The sequence below is a fragment of the Callithrix jacchus genome, chromosome 17 (assembly GCF_049354715.1).
Source record: "Callithrix jacchus isolate 240 chromosome 17, calJac240_pri, whole genome shotgun sequence".
In the NCBI taxonomy this organism is placed as follows: Eukaryota; Metazoa; Chordata; class Mammalia; order Primates; family Cebidae; genus Callithrix; species Callithrix jacchus.
The window spans coordinates 76,291,260-76,312,143 of NC_133518.1; the positions used below are offsets into that span (position 1 = coordinate 76,291,260).

The window sequence follows — 20,884 nt, forward strand, 5'->3', positions numbered from 1 at the left end:
TAGGGTATTTATGGTTTAAGGTTTTACATTTAATTTTTTAATCCATCTTGAGTTAATTTTTATATAAGGTGTAAGGAAGGGGTCCAGTTTCAGTTTTCTGCATATGGCTAGCTAGTTTTCCCAGCACCATTTGTTGAATAGGAGATCCTTTCCCCATTGTCTGTTTTTGTCAAGTTTGTCGAAGACCAGATGGTTGTGGATGTGTTATTTCTGAGGTCTCTGTTCTGTTCCATTGGTCTATATGTCTGTTTTGGTACCAGTATCATGCTGTTTTGGCTACTATAACCTTGTAGTATAGTTTGAAGTCAGGTAGCACGATGATTCCAGCTTTGTTCTTTTTGCTTAGCAGTGTAGCTGAAGACATTTTTATGATAAGACATCTTTCTTTGATGAAAGTATGTTGCTAGTTGCATTTCCTGAACAGTGCTCTTCACTATACTCTGGTTGTCCACTTGTGCTGGAAGTTTTGCCCAATTATTTTGGAGGTTTGTTTTCATGGTTTCTATGTCCCAGGCCAGATTCCTGACTTCTTCTGAGGTGGCTGCCCTTCAGCTGAAGTAAGCTAGTGTCCCATCCTGCATGCATGGCCACGGCTTTCATTCTCTGTAGAGCACCCATGACTTTTTACATGTGTGTGTTTGTCATTTCAATCATGTGTCTGGTCTCAGTGTCATAATGTCATGTAAACCATCAACCACTACTGTCCCTGACGATGTGCTGGCCTAACTGATGAACAAAGCCCAGTGGTTCCCATCCCCACGATCTCCAGAAGATCCTTCCTGTCGAGTGGATGCCCCATGGGGCAGCAGCTTCAGAGGGTGTGTGGAGAAAAAAACCAATTTTTATTTCTTCTTACTCATTTGACTTTTTGGACTTCTGGGAGTTACATGTGGATTGTGGGGCATTTTACCCATCAAATCATCTTGTAGTGAGAGCAAGTAACTCTGTGATGCTCTCCAATATATCTCAATATATTGTAATGAAATTAGCAGTTAAAACCTTGGTCCTCCATCCTATTGTGGTGGGCAAGTGTCTTTTGTGCTGGGACTATTCTCTTTTCTGTTTCTCCTTGAGGTTCAAAGAAGCAAAGGCTTTTCTCAGGATCACAGGGACTCATGAAACGAATGAAGTACACATTTACCTTGTCTCTGTCACGTGCTGTGCCCCTTGCTAAATGAGCTCTGTTTATGTTTGCCTCTGGTCCATTCAGTGTTCAAAGGATGCCACACTCCTTCTAATGGTAGGGCCTCTCCATGGATGCTACTGTCCCTCACCCAAGCCTTGAGTCTGAGAATAGCTCTGCCCCCATCCACTACAGCTGGTGCATGCCCTCACCATTTCAGGGTCTGAGCACAAGCCCACTTACCCTGGCTTAGCCTTCCCCCTCAAGACAGAGCACATGGCCCAGAAACCTATGGATTGCCTAACCCAATCCACCCACTTGGACACTGGATCACTCCTCCTGGGGGCCTGAGGTTGGGCCTAAACTCCCAGCCACTACCACTTCAGCTAACAACTACCTGCAAGAGTCACCTGTGGGCCTGAAGAATAGCCCACCCAGCCCACTGCAGTCACTGCAACATCACTGCACACTGCTCAGGGTGCAGAGAAGCATCTTGCCGCTGCTACTGCCATCGCCCATGCCATGCCAGCTGCCCAAGGGCTCAAGAACCCACCCACCCATCCAGTCTTCTGCTTCCATTACTTGCATTGGAGCAAGCCAATTAGAGGCTCAAGAATTTCCCTGGTAACTGCTAAAAACAGGTGCCGGTATATACTGCTCTGGGGCACAAAGATAGGCATGCTAGCCAGGTTTGGTGGCTCGTGACTGTAATCCCAGTGCTTTGGGAGGTCGAGGTGTGAGGAAAACTTGCAGCCAGGAGTTTGAGACCAGCCTCGGCAACAAAGTGAGACCCCGGCTATACAAAATTTTCTTTTTAAAATTAGCCAGGCGTGATGGTGCACACCTGTAGTCTTAGCTATTTGGGAAGCTAAACTGGAAAAACTGCTTGAGTCCAGGATTTTGCAGCTTCAGTGAGCTATGATTGCACCATTGCACCCCAGCCTGGGTAACAGACAAAGAACCTGCTTCTAAAAAAAAGATAGGCATGGCTCACCACTGCCAACACAGGGACCTGAAGACTGGCCCAACTGGCATCCCACTCCCTATCACAACTTTACCACAGCGTTCACTAATAACCACACCTGATACTACTGGAGAAGTCACAGTGGCACTGTTTATAGCCTAAGAAATAGACAAAGACTACACTACTGCATGCACCCAGAATCAAAGCCAAAGTACCCGACTTAGCAAAAGTCCATAGACACGTAGTGAGGAAAATGTCTTCCCATCTGAAAGTAGATGCAAAAATCGGAAGAAGCGACCATTAGAACAGATGCACAGATGTCAATATAAGGAGGCAGGAAACATAACAAAGCAAGGGCATATGACACTTTCAAAGGAACACAATAATTCTCCAGTAATAGACCTTAATCAAAAAGGAATTTTTGAAGTCTCAGATAAAGAATTTAAAATGTTTATTTATTATTATTATTATTTTTTGAGACAGAGTCTGGCTCTGTCACCAGGCTGGAGCACAGTGGTGCAGTCTTGGCTCACTGCAACCTCTGCCTCCCGGGTTCAAGTGATTCTTCCACCTCAGCCTCCTGAGTAGCTGGGATTACAGGTGGTTGCCAACATGCCTGGCTAATTTTTGTATTTTTAGTAGAAACAGGGTGTCACCATGTTGGCCAGGATATTCTTGATCTGTTGACCTTGTGATCCACCTGCCTTGGCCTCCCAAAGTGCTGGGATTACAGGCATGAGCCACTGTACCTGACCTAAATATTTATTATAAAGCTCAATGAGATATAAGAGAATTCTGAAGAATAATACAAAGAAATCAGAAAAACAATTCAGGACAATAATAAATTTACCAAAGAGATGGATATTTTGAAAAAGAATCAAATAGAAATTCTAGAAATGAAAAATTAATTGAAGGAAATACAAAATACATTTGAAAGCTTCAACAATAGCCTAGATCAGGCAGAAGAATATCAGAACTTTAAAGGAGTTCTTTTGAAATAATCCAGTCAGACAAAAATAAAGAAGAATTTTTAAAAATGAGCCAAGCATTCATGACATTTGAGACAACACAAAATGATCAAATATTTGAATTATAGGTGTCTGTCTCCAAGGATGAAGAGGCAAATAAAGAATTAGAAAACCTATTTAATGAAAAAATAAATGAAAACAACTTCCTGTATTAGGGTTCTCTAGAGGGACAGAACCAATAGGATAGATGTATATGTGAAGGGGAGTTTATTAAGGAGTATTGACTCACATAATCACAAGATGAGGTTCCACAATAGGCCATCTGCAAGCTGAGGAGTAAGGAAGCCAGTTTGAGTCCCAAAACCTCACAAGCAGGGAAGCCAACAGTGCAGCCTTCAGTCTGTGGCCAAAGGCCTGAGAGCCCTTGGCAAACCACTGGTGTAAGTCTAAGAGCCCAAAATCTAAGGAACTTGGAGTCTGATGTTCAAGGGCAGGAAGCATGAAGCACGGGAGAAAGATGAAGGCTGGAAGACTCAGCAAGTTAAGTCCTTTCAACTTCTGTCTGCTTTATTCTAGCTGTGCTGTCAGCTGATTAGCTGGTGCCTACCCAGGTTGAGAATGGGTCTGCCTCTCCCAGTTCACTGACTCAAATGTTAATCTCCTTTTGCAACACCCTCACAGACACACCCAGGAACAATGCTTTGTATCTTTCCATTCAATCAAGTTGACACTCAGTATTAACCATTACACTTCCCAAGTGTAGTAAGATAATTAGACATTCAGATACAGGAGGCTCAGTGATCCCCAGGGAGATACAATGTAACAAGGTCTTATATTATTAGTCCATCCTCAGGCTGCTATGAACAATACCCAAGACTGGGTAATTTATAAAGAAAAGAGGTTTAATTGACTCACGGTTCCCTAAGGCTGGGGAGGGCTTAAGAAACCTGTAATCATGACAGAAGGACCCTCTTCACAGGGCAGCAGGATAATCAGCGCTGAGCGAAGGGAGAAGGCTTTTATAATACCATCAGATCTCGTGAGAACTCATGAGAACAGCATGGGGGAAACTGCCCCCAGGATTTAATTATCTCCACCTGGTCTTGCCCTTGACACATGAGGATTTTTACAATTCAAGATGAGATTTGGGTGATGACCAAATCTCAGCACCCAACCAAGCCACATCATTCCACCCCTGGCGCCTCTAAAATCTCATGTCCTCACATTTCAAAGCACAATTATCCCCTTCCAGCAGTTCCCCCCAAATCTTAACTTATTCCAGCATTAACCCAGAAGTCTAAGTCCAAAGTCTCATCTGAGACAAGGCAAGTCTCTTCCACCTAGGAGCCTGTAAAATCAAAAGCAAGATAGTTACTTCCTAGATACAATGAAGGTACAGGCATTGGGTAAATATACCTGTTCCAAAGGGGAAAAACTGTCCAAAACAAAAAGGTTACAGGCCCCATGCAAGTCCAAAATCCAACAAGGCAGTAATTAAATTTAAAGCTCTGAAATAATCTCCTTTGAATCTATTTCTAATATTCAAGTCATGCTGATGCAAGAGGTGGGCTCCCATGGCATTGGGCAGCTCCACCCCTGTGGCTTTGCAGGGTACAGCTGCCCTCCTGGCTTTTGTGGGCTGGTGTTGAGTGTCTGCGGCTTTTCCAGGTGCACAGTGCAAGCTGTTGGTGGATCTACCACTCTGGGTTCTGGAGGATGGTGGCCCTTTTCTACAGTTCCACTAGGCAGTGCCCCAGTGGGGACTCTATGTGGGGGCTCCAACTCCACATTTCCCTTCTGTGCTGCCTTAGCAGAGGTTCTCCATGAGGACTCTGTCCCCACAACAAACTTATGCGTGAACATCCAGGCATTTCTATACATCCTTTGAAATCTAGGCAGAGGTTCCGAAACCTCAATTCTTGACATCTCTGCACCTTCAGGCTCAACACCACATGGAAGCTACCAAGGCTCGGGGCTTGCACCCTTGGAAGCCACAGCCCAAGCTGTACTATGGCTGGAGCAGCTGGGATTGAGGCACCAAGTTCGTAGGCTGCACACAGCAGAGGGGCCCTGGGCCTGAACCACAGAACCATTTTTCCTTTTAGGCCTCCAGATCCTTGATGGGAGGGGCTGCTGTGAAGTTCTTTGACATGCCCTGGAAACAGTTTCCCCATTGTCTTGGCGATTAACATTTGGCTTCTCATTACTTAGGTAAATTTCTGTGGTAGACTTGAATTTCTCCCCATAAAAATGGATTTTTCTTTTCTATTGCATCATCAGGCTGCATATTTTCTAAACGTTTGTGCTCTGCTTCCTCTTGAACACTTTAGCAATTAGAAATTTCTTCCACCAGATACCTTAAATTATCTTTCTCAAGCTCAAAGTTCCACAGATTTCTAGGGCAGGGGCAAAATGCTGCCAGTCTCTTTGCTGAAGCCTTTGCTAAAGCATAGCAAGAATCAACTTTATTCCAGTTCCCCAAAAGTTCCTCATCTCCATCCAAAACCACCTCAGCTTGGATTCCATTGTCCATATCACTGTCAGCACTTTGGTCAAAGCCATTCAACAAGTCTCTAGGAAGTTCCAAACTTGTCCACATTTTCCTGTCTCCAAACCATTCTGACCTCTGCCTCTTATCCAGTTCCAAAGTTGCTGCCTCATTTGTGAGTATCCTTATAACAGCACCCCATTTCTGGTACCAATTTACTGTGTTAATCTGTTCTCATGCTCCTATGAAGAAACACCTGAGACTAGGTAATTTATAAAGAAAAGAAGTTTAATTGACTCACAGTTCTACATGGCTGGAGAGGCCCCAGGACACTTACAATCATGGTAGAAGGCACCTCTTTACAGGGCAGCAGGAGAGAGCATGAGTGCTGAGTGAAGGGGGAAGCCCCTTATAAAACCATCAGATCTTGTGAAAAGTCACTCACTATCACGAGAACATCATGGGGAAAACTGGCCCCATGTTTCAGTTATCTCCACCTCATTCTGTCCTTAACGTGTAGGGATTATTACAATTCAAGATGAGATTTGGGTGGGGACACAGTCAAACCACATCAGATCTCTTTCACAGTACGTTATAGTCAGATTGTCTAAAGTCCAAAATTAAGAGTGATTCCTAAAAACAGCAGGAGAAAGGCATCTATTACCTATAAAGGAAAGCTCGTGAGACTAACAGTGGATTTCTCAGCAGAAACCTTATAGGCCAGAAGAGAATTGGAAGATAAATTCGAAGTGCTGAAAGAAAACAATTGGCAGCCAAGAATACTTTATTCAGCAAAATTACCCCTCATAAATGATGGAGAAATGTCTTTCTCAAATAAGCAAATACTGAGGGAATTTGTTACCACTAGACTGGTCCTACAAGAAATGCCCAAGGGAGCCCTAACTTAGAAGCAATAAGCAATATGGTTTTTTGTGTCATGAAAACACATAAAACAATACAATTCATTGGTAAAACAATCACACAAGGAAGGAAGAGAAAGAACTCAAATTAGTAACACTACAGAAATCCACCAAGCTGCAATGACAATAAGTGAAAAAGAAACAAAGAATATGTATAACAACCAGGAAACAATTAACAATATGGTAGGAACAAAGCTTCACATATCAATAATAACCTTGAATGAAAACAGTTTAAATTCTTCACTAAAAAGATATAGACTGGTTGGGGTTAGGTGTGGTGGCTCATGCCTATAATCCCAACACTTTGGGAGGCCAAGGCAGGTGGATTGTTTGAGGCCAGGAGTTCAAGACCAACCTGGCTAACATATCAAAACCCCATCTCTACTAAAATACAAAAATTAGCTGGGTGTGGTGGTATGTGCCTGTAATCCCAGCTACTCAGGTGGCTGAGGCTAAGAATCACTTGAACCTGGGAGGCAGAGATTGCAGTGAGCTGAGATCACACCACTGCACTCCAGCCTCGGTGACAGAATGAGACAGACTGATCGAATACACTTTTTTTAAAAGGTGATCAAACTGTATGTCGCTTATAGGAAATTCACCTTACCAGTAAAGATACATATAGACTGAAAGTAAATAAATGGAAAAAGATATTCCATGAACACAGAAACCATATGTGAGCAGGAGTATCTATGCTTATCATATTAAATAAAACAGGCTTTAAGTCAAGACCAGTAAAACCCAAACACACACACGTGCATGTACACATGCACAAACACACACAGTCATTTTATAATGATGAAGGAATCAATCCAGCAATAGGATATAACAGTTTTAAACCTATATGCACCCAACACTGGAGCACCCATATTCACAAAGCAAATATTATTAGATTGAAATAGAGAGACAGCCTGCAATGCAATCATAGTGGGACTTCAACACCCTGCTTTCAGCATTGCATCATCTAGACAGAAAATTAACAAATAAACACTGGACTTCAGCTGAACTTCACACCAAACAGAGCTTATGAACACTTACAGAACATTCTACCCAACAACTGCAGAATATAGATTCTTTTCATCAGCACACAGAACGTTCTCCAGGATAGACTGTATGTTAGGACACACAACAAGCCTCAACAATTTTTTAGATATTAAATTTATGTCAAGTATCTCCTCAGACCACAACGGGATAAAACTAGAAATCAATACCAAGAGGAACTTTGGGAACTATACAAATGTATGTAAATTAAACACCATGTTCCTGAATGACAATTAGGTCAATGAAGAAACTGAAATAGAAATTTAAAAAATTCTTCAAGCAAATGGAAATGGAAATGAAACGTATGAAAAATCTGTGGGATATAGCAAAGTTAGTGCAAAGAGGGAAGTTACAGCAGTAACTGCCTATGTCAAAAAAAAAAAAATAGAAAGATCACAAGTTAACAATCTAACAATGTATCTCAAAAAACTAAAAAAGCAAGAACAGACCAAACCCAAAATTAGCAGAAGACAAGGAATAAAGATCAGAGCAGAACTGATTGAAAAACAGACTAAAAAATACAAAGGATAAACAAAACTAAAAGTTTGCTCTTCAAACAGGTAAACAACATTGATAAACCACTAGCTAGACTGACCAAGAAAAAAAGAGAGAAGACCCAAATAAACAAAATCAGAAATGAAAAAGGCACTGTTATAACCAGAAACACAGAAATGCAAGAGATCATCAGCAACTATGATGAACAATTATACACAGACAAACTGGAAAAACTAGATGAAAGGGATACATTTCTGGACACATACAAACTACCAAGTTTGAACAAGGAAGAAATAGAAAAACAGACCAATAATGGGTAACAAGATTAAAACAGTAATAAAAAGTTTCTTAACCCTGTACTGGATAGAGTTACAGCTGAATTCTACCAAATGTAAAAGAACTAATACCAATCCTCCTAAAAAATTCTTTGATTCCAAAAAATCAAAGAAGAGAGAATTCTCCCTAACTCATTTGGTATCATCCTGATACCAAAACCAGAAAAGGCCACAACAAAAAAGAAAACTACAGGGCAATAAATCTGATGAACATTGATGCAAAATTCCTCAGCAAAATACTAGCAAACTAAATCCAACAGCGCATCGAAAAGATAACACACTACAATCAAGTGGGATTTAGGCAAGGGGTGCAAGGACGGTTCTACATATGCAAATCAGTAAACACGATACATTATATCAACACAATAAAGGACAAAAACTGTATGATCAACCCAATCGGAGTAGGAAATGCATTTGGTAAAATTCAACATTCCTTCATGATACTTTCAAGAAGCTAGGCAATGAAGGAACATACCTCAAATCAAAAAAAGGCATATACAACAAACCCACAGCTAACATCATGCTGCATGGGGAAAAGTGGAAAGCCTTTCCTCTAAGAACTGGAACAAGACAAGTCACTTTTACCACTCCTATTCAACATAGTACTGGAAATCCTAGCCAGAGCAATCAGGCAAGAGAAAGAAAGAAAAGGCATCCATATTGTAAAAGAAAAAGCCAAATTATCCCTGTTTGTTGATAATATGATATACAATCCTAGATCCAGAAAAACCTGAAGACTACATCAAAAAACTCTTAGATTTGATGAATGAATTCAGTAAAGTTGCCAGATATAAAAATCAATGTAAAAAACCAGTCGTGTTGCTGTACACCAATAATGATCTAGCTGAGAAAGAAATCAAGAAGGCAATCCCAGCACAGTGTGGTGGCTCATGCCTGTAATCCCAGCACTTTGGGAGGCTATGGCAGTAGGATCGCTTGAGGCCAGGAGTTCATGACCAGCCTGGGCAACATAGTGAGACCCTGTATAAAAATAAAAATAGGCTGGGCACAGTGGCTCATGCCTGTAATCCCAGCACTTTGGGAGTCGGAGGCAGGCAGATCATGAGGTCAGGAGATTGACACCATCCTGGCCAACATGTGAAACCTCTACTAAAAATAGAAAAATTAGCCAGGTGTGGTGGCACGTACCTGTAGTCCTAGCTACTTAGGAGGTTGAGACAGGAGAATCACTTGAACCCAGGAGGTGGAGGTTGCAGTGAGCTGAGATAGCACCACTGCACTCCAGCGAGACTCTGTCTAAAAAAAAAAAAAAAAAAAAAACAGCCAAGTGTGGTGGCATGCACCTGTAGTCCCAGCTATTCAGAGGCTGAGGCAGGGCAATTACTTGAGCCAGGAGTTCAAGGCTATAGGGAGCTGATTGCACCATTGCATTTTGGCCCAGGTGACAGAGCAAGACCTTGTCTCTATTTTATTTTTAAGGCAATCCCACCTACAAGAGCTACAAAAAATAAAATAAAATACCTAGGAACCCATTTAACCAAGGAGATGAAAGACCTCTACATGGAAAACTCCAAAACACTGATGAATGAAATTGAAGAAGACACAAACAGAGGAAAAATATCCCATGATCTTGGAACAGAAGGATTAATACAACTGAAATGACCGTATTGCCCAAAGCAATCTACAGGTTCAACACAATAGCTATCAAAATACTAACAATATTCTTCACAGAATTAGGAAAAAACAATCTTAAAATTCATAAGGAACCAAAAAGAGCCCAAATAGCCATAGCAACCCTGAGCTAAAAGAACAAAGCTGGAGGCATCACATTACCTTACTTCAAAATATGTTACAAGGGTATAGTAACGAAAATAGCACCGTACTGGTATAAAAATAGACACACAGACCGATGGAGCAGAACACAGAACCCAGGAATAAAGCCATATTTATAGCCAACTAGTCTTTGACAAAGCTGACATGCATTTCTATCGGAGAATGGAAACTCTGTTCAATAAATAGTTGGAAAATTGGGTAGTCACACGCAGAAGAATGTAACCAGACCCTATCTCTTACCATATACAAAAACCAGGTAGGGTCACAGCTCTACAGGGTCGTGGGGTGTCCCCTATTGCTGTGCTGAGGTGCAGGATCCAAGAAGTAAAGAGACAGGACACAGAAGGACTGAAAAAGAGCAGCTGCGCTCAGGGGGCCATACCACCTATGAGCGGAGACAGGAGAGGCCCCAAACGTCCAGGAGCATCTGTATTTATTGGGTACAAGACAGGGGAAAGGGTAGTGAGTGAGGTCATCTTAAGGACAGTAATAGAGTCAAGACAATCACGTGAGCAATAAACAAGGGGTCCACTTCCATTAGGTCACCTAGGCTACGAGGTGGGCAGTGCACAGCAAGGGGTCCACCCCCCATTAGGTCACCGAGTCTAGGAGGTGGGTTGCGTGCAGTGAAGAGTGCAGTGCACAATATCTCTTGTCTGGGGCAGGCTGCTTCTAAGGAATTCTGTAGCAGGATGCTCTTGAGTCAGCATTGTAGCAGAGGTGACCAGGTCTTCAGCCACCTGCTGGCAGCTTCCGGTGATTTCTATAGGAGGATGCTCTGAGCAGCACAGTAGCTCAAGAGCTGACAAGTTACACAGTCACCAAAGGGTGATTATACCGGAGGGGTCTTAAGCCCTTGGATGCTCACGGGATTGCTGGTCTGAGGGCAGCCTTCCACAAGAATTGGACACAAGGTACTACAACTCCTTATCAGGAGGAGAGGCTCTCGCTCCAAGCCTGCCACACAGCGGGTATCTTTATAATACTGAACGCTGCCGCCTGGGCCATGTTCTTGTCCTGGTGTAACTGTTTTTCCCTTAAATCATGCTCTGCACTGTGTCTGCTCTAGACATTCCTCCAACAATAAGCAAGATATGTTTATATATGTATAGCTGTTTATCCCTTAATTCATGCTCTGTACCATGTCTGTTCTAGGCATTCCTCTGACTATGAACTAAGATATATTTGTATATATATGTGTAATATGGAAATAACTGCATAGTAGGATATTCTTCAAGCATTAATTCTTTTTTTTCTTTTATTTATTATTATTATTTTATCTGGCTCCCAAGTCTGAAGTGAAGGCATCAATTCTATAAACTAATATATGATTATATATAAAGGATTATATAAAGGAAACAACTGAGTAATAACACTATAAACTAAGATATGCTTCAGGCACTAATTGTGCCAGGGATCTGCTTAGCTCTCCTTCCTCGGTGCCCAGATGGGGGGTTACCCACAAACCAGGCCAGGCATGGTGGCTCACATCTGTAATCCCAGCACTTTGGGAGGCTGAGACGGGTGAATCACGAGGTCAGGAGATTGAGACCATCTGGGCTAACTTGGTGAAACCCCATCTCTACTAAAAATACAAAAATTAGCCAGGTGTGGTGGCATATGCCTATAGTCCCAGCTACTTGGGAGGCTGAGACAGGAGAATCGGTTGAACCCAGGAGGCAGAGGTTGCAGTGAGCCCAGATCACGCCACTGCATTCTAGCCTGGGTGACAGAGTGAGACTCTGTCTCAAAAACAAAAATGAACAAAACAAAAAACACAAAATAGATTACAGAGTTAAATTCAAGATCTGAAACTATGAAAACACTAGAAGAAAACCTAGGGAAAACTGTCTTGGACATGGGTCTAGGCAAAGAATTTATGACTAAGCTCTCAAAAGCACAATCCATAAAAACAAAAACAGACAAATGGAACGCTATTGAACAAAAAGGCTTCCGTACAGCAAAAGAAACATCAACAGAGTAAAGAAACAACCTGTTTGATGGGAGAAAATGTTTGCAAACTATTCATCCAACAGGGGACTAATATCCAGCATATACAGGGAGCTCAAACAACTGAACAGGAACAAAATCCCAAATAATCCCATTAAAAAGTAGACAAGGGACATGAATAGACATTTATCAAAAGAGGACATACAGTGGATAACAGCATATGAAAAAATGCTCAATGTCACTTATCATCGGAGAAATACAAATCAAAGCATCAATGAGATAATTATCCAGCCAGAATGGTTACTATTATAAAGACAAAAAATAACAATGTTGATGAGGATGCAGAGAAAAGGAAACCTTTTTTTTTGAGACAGGGTCTCACTCTGTTGTCCAGGTTGGAGTGCAGTGGAGACTTCATCTCCTGGGCTCAAGTGATCCTTCCACTTCAGTCTCCTGAAGAGCTGAGACCACAGGCATGAGCCACCACAGCTGGGTAATTTTTTGATTTTTTTTCTGTAGATATGGGCAGAGTCTCCCTATGTTGGTCCAGGATGGTCTTGAACTCTTTCGTGAACTCCTGAACTCCAGCAATTCGCCCTCCTTGGCCTCCCAAAGTGCCAGGATTGTAGGCATATGCCACCATATGTGACCGTAAAGGGAACTCTTATGCACTGTTGGTGAGAATATAAACTAGCACAGTTATTATGGAAAACAGTATAGAGTTTTCTCAAAAAACTAAAAATAGAATTACCATTTGATCCTGCAGTCCCAGTACTAGAGAGCTACCCAAAGGAAAAGGAATCAATATATCAAAGGAATACCTCCATTCGTGGTGGTACTCTTTTTTTATTCTTAAAGACCCTATTACTGTCCTTAAGATGACCTCACACACTACCCTGCACTATTCTCAATAGGGAAGATACAGAATCAACCTAAGTATTCATCACTGGATGAAGAGATGAAGGAAATGCAGTATACATACACAATGAAATACTATTTGGCTATTAAAAAGAATGAAATTGGCCAGGCAAAGTGGCTCACGACTGTAATCCTAGCACTTTGAGAGGCTGAGGAAGGAGGATTGCTTGAGCCCACGAGTTTGAGCCCAGCCTGGGCAACATAGTGAGACCCTGTCTCATAAATTTTAGTTAAAAAAATGAAATCCTATCATTGGCAGCATCATGGATGGATCTGGATATATCTTGAGTGAAATAAGCCAGGCACAAAAGACAAATATCTGTGTTTTAAATTTTTATTTATTTATTTTTAAATTTTTAGTATTTATTTATTTATTTTGAGATGGAGTCTCACTCTGTCACCCAGGCTGGAATGCTGTGGTGCAATCTCGGCTCACTGCAACCTCCACCTCCTGGGTTTAAGCGATTCTCCCACCTCAGCCTCCCGAGTGGCTGGGACTATAGGCATGTGCCACCATGCTTAACTAATTTTTGTATTTTTAGTAGAGATGGGGTTTCACCATGTTGGCCAGGATGGTCTTGATTTCTTGACTTCGTGATCTGCCTGCCTCGGCCTCCCAAAATGCTGGGATTACAGGTGTGAACCACTGTGCCCAGTCTTATTTTTATTTATTTTTAACAAACAGGGGTCTTACTATGTTGCCTAGGCTAGTCTTGAACTCCGGGGCTCAAGTGATGCTCCTGCCTCAGTCTCCCAGTGTGCTGGGATTACAGGTATAAGCCACCATGCCTAGCTGACTCTGTGTTTTGATATGAAGATTTTGAAAGATTCAAAAACAATGCAGCCAACAATCGCACCATCATCTTCCCAGAATCTGGCAGAAGTTTTAGGAGCCAGAATGGAATTTACCCTGGTCTCTTTCCCACACCTCTGCAATAGTAGAAGCATTCATCAAAAGGTAGCCCTCTTAGTCTGAGTCCCTGAGTTATCACAACGAGTAGAGCTTGTGTGTTGACCTGCAATGGACATGTATCTCGAGAAAGAAATAAATTTCGAGTTTTAAGCCATTAAGATTTTGGGATTTTTCCATTAGTATAGCACAATCTAATCTCTCTTGAGAGCTAGGGAGTGTTAGCTTTCTACCCAAGCTAATTAATTTAGTTGACCTCAAGTAACCACCATTAAGAGAAGGGGACAGGGAGAAGTACGAGGTCCAGGAAGAAAATAAATAAGGCAAAGAAATAAAGCACTTTGAGAACTACGTCCAGGAAATAACAGACAGCTTATTAAGTCTGGGGAGAATTATATTACCAACGAAAGCATGCACTGCCCACCCCTCCACCACAATTATACGCTGTGAATGGTACTATCATGTAATTGTTTAATGCAATATTGCTATGCCTGAATTACCCTTTACAGTGTATGTCTAACCAGGGCCTCTCAGAAGCTGAGAGAGGCTGAGGTCACTTATATTTTCTGAAATGAAGAAACCCCCAAATAACATTATAAAAATTGTGGTTACTTTAAAAGGTTGTCTTGCTAATGTATTTAACCCCTGAATAGAATCCGTTATAATTCAATAGATACCAAGTCTTATTATAATGCTACAGTTTTCCATCTTCGTCCATGAGCTTGATACTAAAGAATGTAATGCTGGCCGGGCGCGGTGGCTTACGCCTGTAATCCCAGCACTTTGGGAGGCCGAGGCAGGTGGATCACGAGTTCAACAGATCGAGACCATCCTGGTCAACATTGTGAAACCCTGTCTCTGCTAAAAATACAAAAAATGAGCTGGGCATGGTGGCGCGTGCCTGTAATCCCAGCTACTCAGGAGGCTGAGGCAGGAGAATTGCCTGAACCCAGGAGGCAGAGGTTGCAGTTAGCCGAGATCGCGCCATTGCACTCCAGCGAAACTCCATTTCAGAAAAAAAAAAAAAAAAAAAAAAGAATGTAATGTTCAACTGATTCTTCTCAATTCCCTGGTTTCTGGTCTTGATTGCTGAAGGGTGGGGACGCCAGGGAAGAGGGGTCCTCACATATTGAATGCCTTAGTGCAGAGCTCACTGACGTAAATTCTACAGAAGACATTTGGGGTTTTAGGCTTTTTTTTTTTTTTTGCCTTTCAGTTTCTGGTCACCCCATGTCTGATATCAAATGTGGTATTCAGCAATTTTGTAGTTGTTCAAAAGAATGGAAAACCCACATCGAACTTGTTTTTCCGATATCCATTATCACCTTTTTCAACCAGCCTAGTATTTGCTTGATGAGCTCGTGATCAAAATGGCAGCAGGGAATTCGCTTCGCTTGTATATGGAAGACTTATTTAAGGCAAAAATGAATTCAGAGAACCAGTTAAGATCCCTTCTAGTTCACTGCGATTGTAGCAGTCCAGATACGACAATGTTGTAGTAATGTACATGGGAAAAAGTAGCTGGTGGTGGATACCCTTTTGAGGCCATTTTGCTGATGGATTGGATATAGGAAGGATTGAGTATTGTTACTGAAACACCAGGGGTTTGGTCTAGGTCCTGCTGCTGGGTGCACAGAAAGCCAGTCGGTGAGATGACAAGGATTGCCAAGAAGAAGGCTTTAATCAGGTGCTGCAGCCAAGGAGATGGAAGCTCAGTCTCAAATCCATCTCCCTGACGACCAAAACCAGGGGTTTATATAGCAGGAAAGAAATGTAACAATATGCAAGAAAACAGGAGCATGGGAGGGGCAAGAAAGCGATCATGGTGACTGAGGGGCCCAGCGTCTATGAGGGTGATCTGGTTTCAGTTCTTTGATAAATACTTTTTGTGAGAGGCCTGAAGGTCCTTTCCCGAGGAAGGAACTCAGATAAAACGAATATGTTTCAAGCTTTAACCACAGAAGGGTCAACATCTATAGTCCAGCACTTTGGGAGGCCAAGGCAGGTGGATCACCTAAGGTCAGGAGTTCGAGACCAGCCTGGCCAACAGGATAAAACCCCATCCCTACTAAAAAACAAAAATTAGCTGGGTGTAGTGGCATGCCTATAATTTCAGCTATTTGGGGGCTGAGGCAGGAGAATTGCTTGAACCCAGGAGGTGGAGATTGCAGTGAGCTGAGATCATGGCACTGCCCTCCAGCCAGGGCAACAAGAGCAAAACTCCATCTCAAAAGCAAAAACAAAAGCAACCGTCTGTGGGACTCTTTGGCCGGTTTCAGTAGGACTCATAAGGTTCTGATTTGAGCAGTGGGGTGGTTGCTTATGCCATTGCCTCAGACGGAAAACTGGGGAGTAGATTTATGTGGAAAATGAGGAATTCTGCTTTGGCTAGGTCACATTTGAGATGCCTGATAGGGTACCAAACAGAGTTGTCAAGTAAGCAGCTGGATATAAATCTGGAGTTCCCAGACAGGTCACAGTGGAAAACACACGTATTTGGGCAGCTTGGACTCAGCCCTCGTTGTGATACCGGACCTGGCATGGAGTAGAAGGGTGGAACCAGCCATCTAATTTTGGGCACATGGATAAAAGTCGATACTTCCAGTCCATATTGGAATGAAGATAATGATTTATGCTCCCTAGAAAAGACACTTAAACTGGATATGGACTTACTTCCTAACATTGAGGCCTCCTGTGGCATTACAAGATACCTTGTACACAGCGAGGGTGTCCCATACAACACTGCTTCTTGCTTGGCACACTGTCTCATAACATTCAATCCTGTATTACAGGGCTTAGATAATAGGTCACCTGTAGGGATTTTAGCAAGCAGAGGCCATCATTTTTCACGTAGGATTTCCCATAACTGGAAGGGACTTTTACAAACTCAGAAATCTTTCTGGGCAGTGCCTTCAAAGTGTGGTCCCTGAGGTATTCCTGGTGCTCTGGTGACTGGGGGTAGTTGCCCCTATTTCAATGTCAATCAAAACAATATACATTCCATAGTAAACTTTTGTGTTTTGGGGAGAGAGTCTTACTCTGTCACCCAGGATGGAGTGCAGTGGCCTGATCTTGGCTCACTGCAACCTCCACCTCCCTCCCAGTTTCCATGGATTCTCCTGCCTCAGCCTCCTACCAAGTATTTGGAATTACAGGTGTGTGTCACCATGCCTAGCTAATTTTTGTATTGTTTAGTAGAGACGCATTTTCGCCATGTGGGTCAGGCTGGTCTTGAACTCCTGACCTCAAGTGCCTTAGGGCCTCTAAAAGTGCTGCAATTGCAGGTGTGAGCCAACTCGCCTTGCCTATAGTGAACATTTACAAAAGATTTTGTTTGAATAGGTTTCTGCCATTAAGAAGATGCAAAGCGCTAAGGGAGTCTGAGGGTAACCCCCCATATAGGCACAAAGGAAGGAGAGCTAAGCAGAACCCTGGCACAGTTAGGGCCTGAGGAATATCTCACTTTACAGTGTTACTACTCAGCTATTTGCTTTTACATAATCCTTTACATGATCATATATTAGTTTATAGAAATAGGGCTTGACGAATCCCTTTATATAATCCTCTACATATAATCATATAGTAGTTGATAGTATGAGTGCCTAAAGAATATTTCCCTACATATATACCTATAATATATCTTAGATCATAATCGGAGGAATGCCTAGAGTGGACACAGTACAGAGCATGAATTAAGGAATAAGCAGCTTATAATCAGAGGAATGCCTAGAGCAGACACAGTGCAGAGCATGATTTAAGGGAAAAACAGTTATACCAGGACAAGAATCCATGGCCCAGGGAGGCAGCGTTCAGTATCCTAAAGATACCTGCTGTGAGGCAGACTTGGGGCAAGAGCCACTCCTCCTGATAAAGGAGTTGTAGGACCTCGCTCCAGTTCTCGTGGAAGGCTGCCCTCAGACCAGCAATCCACGTTGGTGACTGTGAACTTTATCAGCTCTTGCTACTGTGCTGCTTGAAAAGCATCTTCCCATAGAACCCATTGGAAACTGCCGGAAGGTGGCGGTAACCTTGACAGCTCTGTCACTGCGATGTGACTTAAAGCATCTTCCTATAAATCTTCTTAGCATTTTGGGAGGCTACAAAGAAGCACTTTTGGGAGGTGGGTGGATCACCTAAGGTCAGGAGTTCAAAACCACCCTGACCAATGAGGTGAAACCCCGTCTCTATTTAAAAAAAAAAAACAACTTAGTAGCTTGCCCATAGATAGATATATTACACACTGCACCCTCGTTACTGCGCACGGTCCACCTTCAAGCCTCGGTGACCTAATGGGGGTGGACCCCTTACTGCACCCTAACCCTTGCCTTCATGGGAATGGGCCCCTTGCTAGGCACTGTCCACCTCCTAGCCTAGGTGACCTAATGGGGTGGACCCCTTGTTTAATTGCTCACGACCCTATCGCTATCCTTAAAGATGATTTCACTCACTGTCCTGCCCCCTAACCTATACACAGTAAAATACTCATGCTTCTGGACATCTGGGGCCTCGCCTGACTCTGCTTATAGGTGGCGTGGCCCCCCAGCCCAGCTGCGTTTTCCTTGTACTTCTGTGTCCTGTCTCTTTATTTCTCGGATCCTGCGCCTCAGCACAGCATAAGGCTCACCCCACGACCCTGTGGGGCCCTCAGCCCTACAGGAGTCTAACCTCTTCACTTTGCATATGGGAAAACTGAGGCTCAGAGAAGTGAAATGACCTAGACCTCCAGGTGCCACCTCCCTTTCAGTGGTCCTGCCCTGCTCCGAGCAAGAATGTGGCAAGTCAAGAGCAGACAGAGGATTATTAAAGTTATCTGAGGATCTCGGAGCCTCATCCCTGAGCTACGATAGTCATGCCCTCTTTAGCTGGGAGCCCCATCACGACCTTCCAAAGCTCTGGTTTGATAAGGAGGGTGGAATCTGAGACTGAGAACGATGGTTTCCCAAGGAGGGAGTTGGAGGTGAGGAAAACAGCAAAACCATGTGCTAGACAAGATCTCCAACTGCAGGGTTCTGGAGGCAGTTAAGAAGTTTTGAAGGCGCAGACTGAAACTCGGGGCCGCTGAGGGCGCGAGTCCGGAACTGCTGAGGACAAGATGGGGTTAGGGAGGGCAAGCAGGTTGCCCGACGCCCGTTTCCACCCGCTGGGCATGGAGGGGCGGGACTCCGCCCCCTCCCTCACTTGATTAGGTTTAAATCACCACTCCCAAGGATTCCTAGCTGTGCCTTTGAGTGTGTGGCAAGGGATTGCGGACGGGGGACCGCTTGTCAATTCAGGGAAGTCAGCCTCTTTCTGCCACTGAATTCGCCCATCAGTAGAGATCCGACTTTCCCACCGTTCACTGTGACTCTTACTGCATAGGTGGGGAATCCAAGGCGCGGAGGAGTCTGGGCCAGAGTCCCGGGCTATCCACTCATTCCGGGGTTGTAGGGTGTTAAAATGCTCGCTCTGAATAAAGAGACTCCCGAACAGGCTTTGTGTGAGCAAAATGGTTGTTTATTCACCTGGGTGCAGGAGGGCTGAGGCTGAAAGGGCCTCAGTGAGGGGCGGTGGGAGAGGAGTTGGTTTTACACGTTTGGGGTGGGCAGCGGAGAGCTACAGAAGTTACAGCTAGTGGTGTTCTGCAAGCTGGAAGGGGGTCCTAGGGTGTGGAGTCAGGAAGTTGGCAAAGCTGGGAGGGGGTGGTGGAGTCTGGAGTCACGAGTTTGGCCAAGCTGGGTTACAAAGTCCAGTGGCCTTGTCAGTTGAGGCCTGAATCAGAAACAATAGAAGAACGTCTCAGGTTAGTTAGGCGCCCGCTGCAGGGGTTGATCGTTTCTTCCAGGAACTCCTCTGGGGTGTACATGCAGGTCACAGATTACCATGCCGTTCTCCGCGCGGTCAGACCTTACATAGGGTAGCAGGTGTGAGGAGCGTGGGCTCCAGCGTGCCGGGCACTAACTGCGAGCGTAATGGCCACAGGCTCCCAGCCAAAGTGGTCAGGAGCCCACTCCCAACACCTCTTTCCGCGCGCCCCGCCTCGCCCTCCAGCCGGGTGGTGCGCGCGTCCTCCCACACTGCACGGGCTGGGGGCGGGGCCTCCGTGTTGTTGTTTCTCTGGGGCCCCGCCCCTCAGGGGGGCGCGGACCACGCGGCCGGAGGGCCCGCCTCCCCTCCCCCTCCCCGCCCAGCCCGCCCGCCTCTTTGTATCCAACATCCGGGTTTCCCCGCTGGCTCGGCTCCGTGGCCGCCGCTCCGGAGCCATTTTGGACTCGGTTCAGCTCCCCTCCCCCCACCCCTCCCCCCGTTCATGGCCCCTCCGGACTCGGCCCCTGCGCCGGGGGCCCGGGCCCAGCCCCGCCGCGCTATGCCTGAGTCGGGCGCGCCCCGGCCCGTGCCCCGCCGCCGCCCCCCGGCCCCCACGTCGCCCCGGAGCCCGGGCCGCAGCCTGCACCGCCCGCAGCTGCCCTGAGCCCGGCCCCGCCGACCGGCCCTTGGAGACCGAACGCTGCTCGGGGACGAAGGCGCAGGAAGCGCACGGGGAACGAGACCGAAGGAAGGAGCGGGAAGGAGAGCGCAGCCGCCGCCCGGCCCTGCGCGCCCCGGGAGCGCCGTGCGGCCCTGCCCGCGGGCTCCGGGTGTGCGCGGGGCGGCGCCGCGGAACATGACGGCGCCCTGGGCGGCCCTCGCCCTCCTCTGGGGATCGCTGTGCGCGGGTAAGAACCGGGCGCGGCGCGGGGACGCTGAGAGGGCGCGCGGGGCTGGCCTCTGGCGCCGCGCGGTGTTTACCAACAAAGGGCGGGCCCGCGGCCTCGTCGCCGCGCCACCTGCATTCAGCTCGCAGCTCCCGGGTGCCCCGCTCGCAGGTCTTGGGGGCACGATCTTGTCTGTTCATTCTGCGGGGTTCTGGTTCCTAGACGCGCCCCTGCGATGGGGGCCGGGACACGGAGCCTCAGGGTCGGAGTTCAGGCTACGCGGGCGCGTCGAACCCAGGGAGAGAGT

The 20,884-nt window shown here is 45.1% G+C and overlaps 1 long non-coding RNA gene across 1 annotated transcript; it reads right to left on the minus strand.

The window, feature by feature from the left end:
* Window positions 1-19,377: 19,377 nt before the first annotated feature.
* LOC108588886 (uncharacterized) lies at window positions 19,378-20,884 on the minus strand. Its single transcript, XR_004735667.3, has 2 exons — window positions 20,672-20,884; window positions 19,378-19,654 (listed from the first exon to the last, which is right to left on the minus strand). It is a non-coding gene; the product is annotated as an uncharacterized LOC108588886 (long non-coding RNA).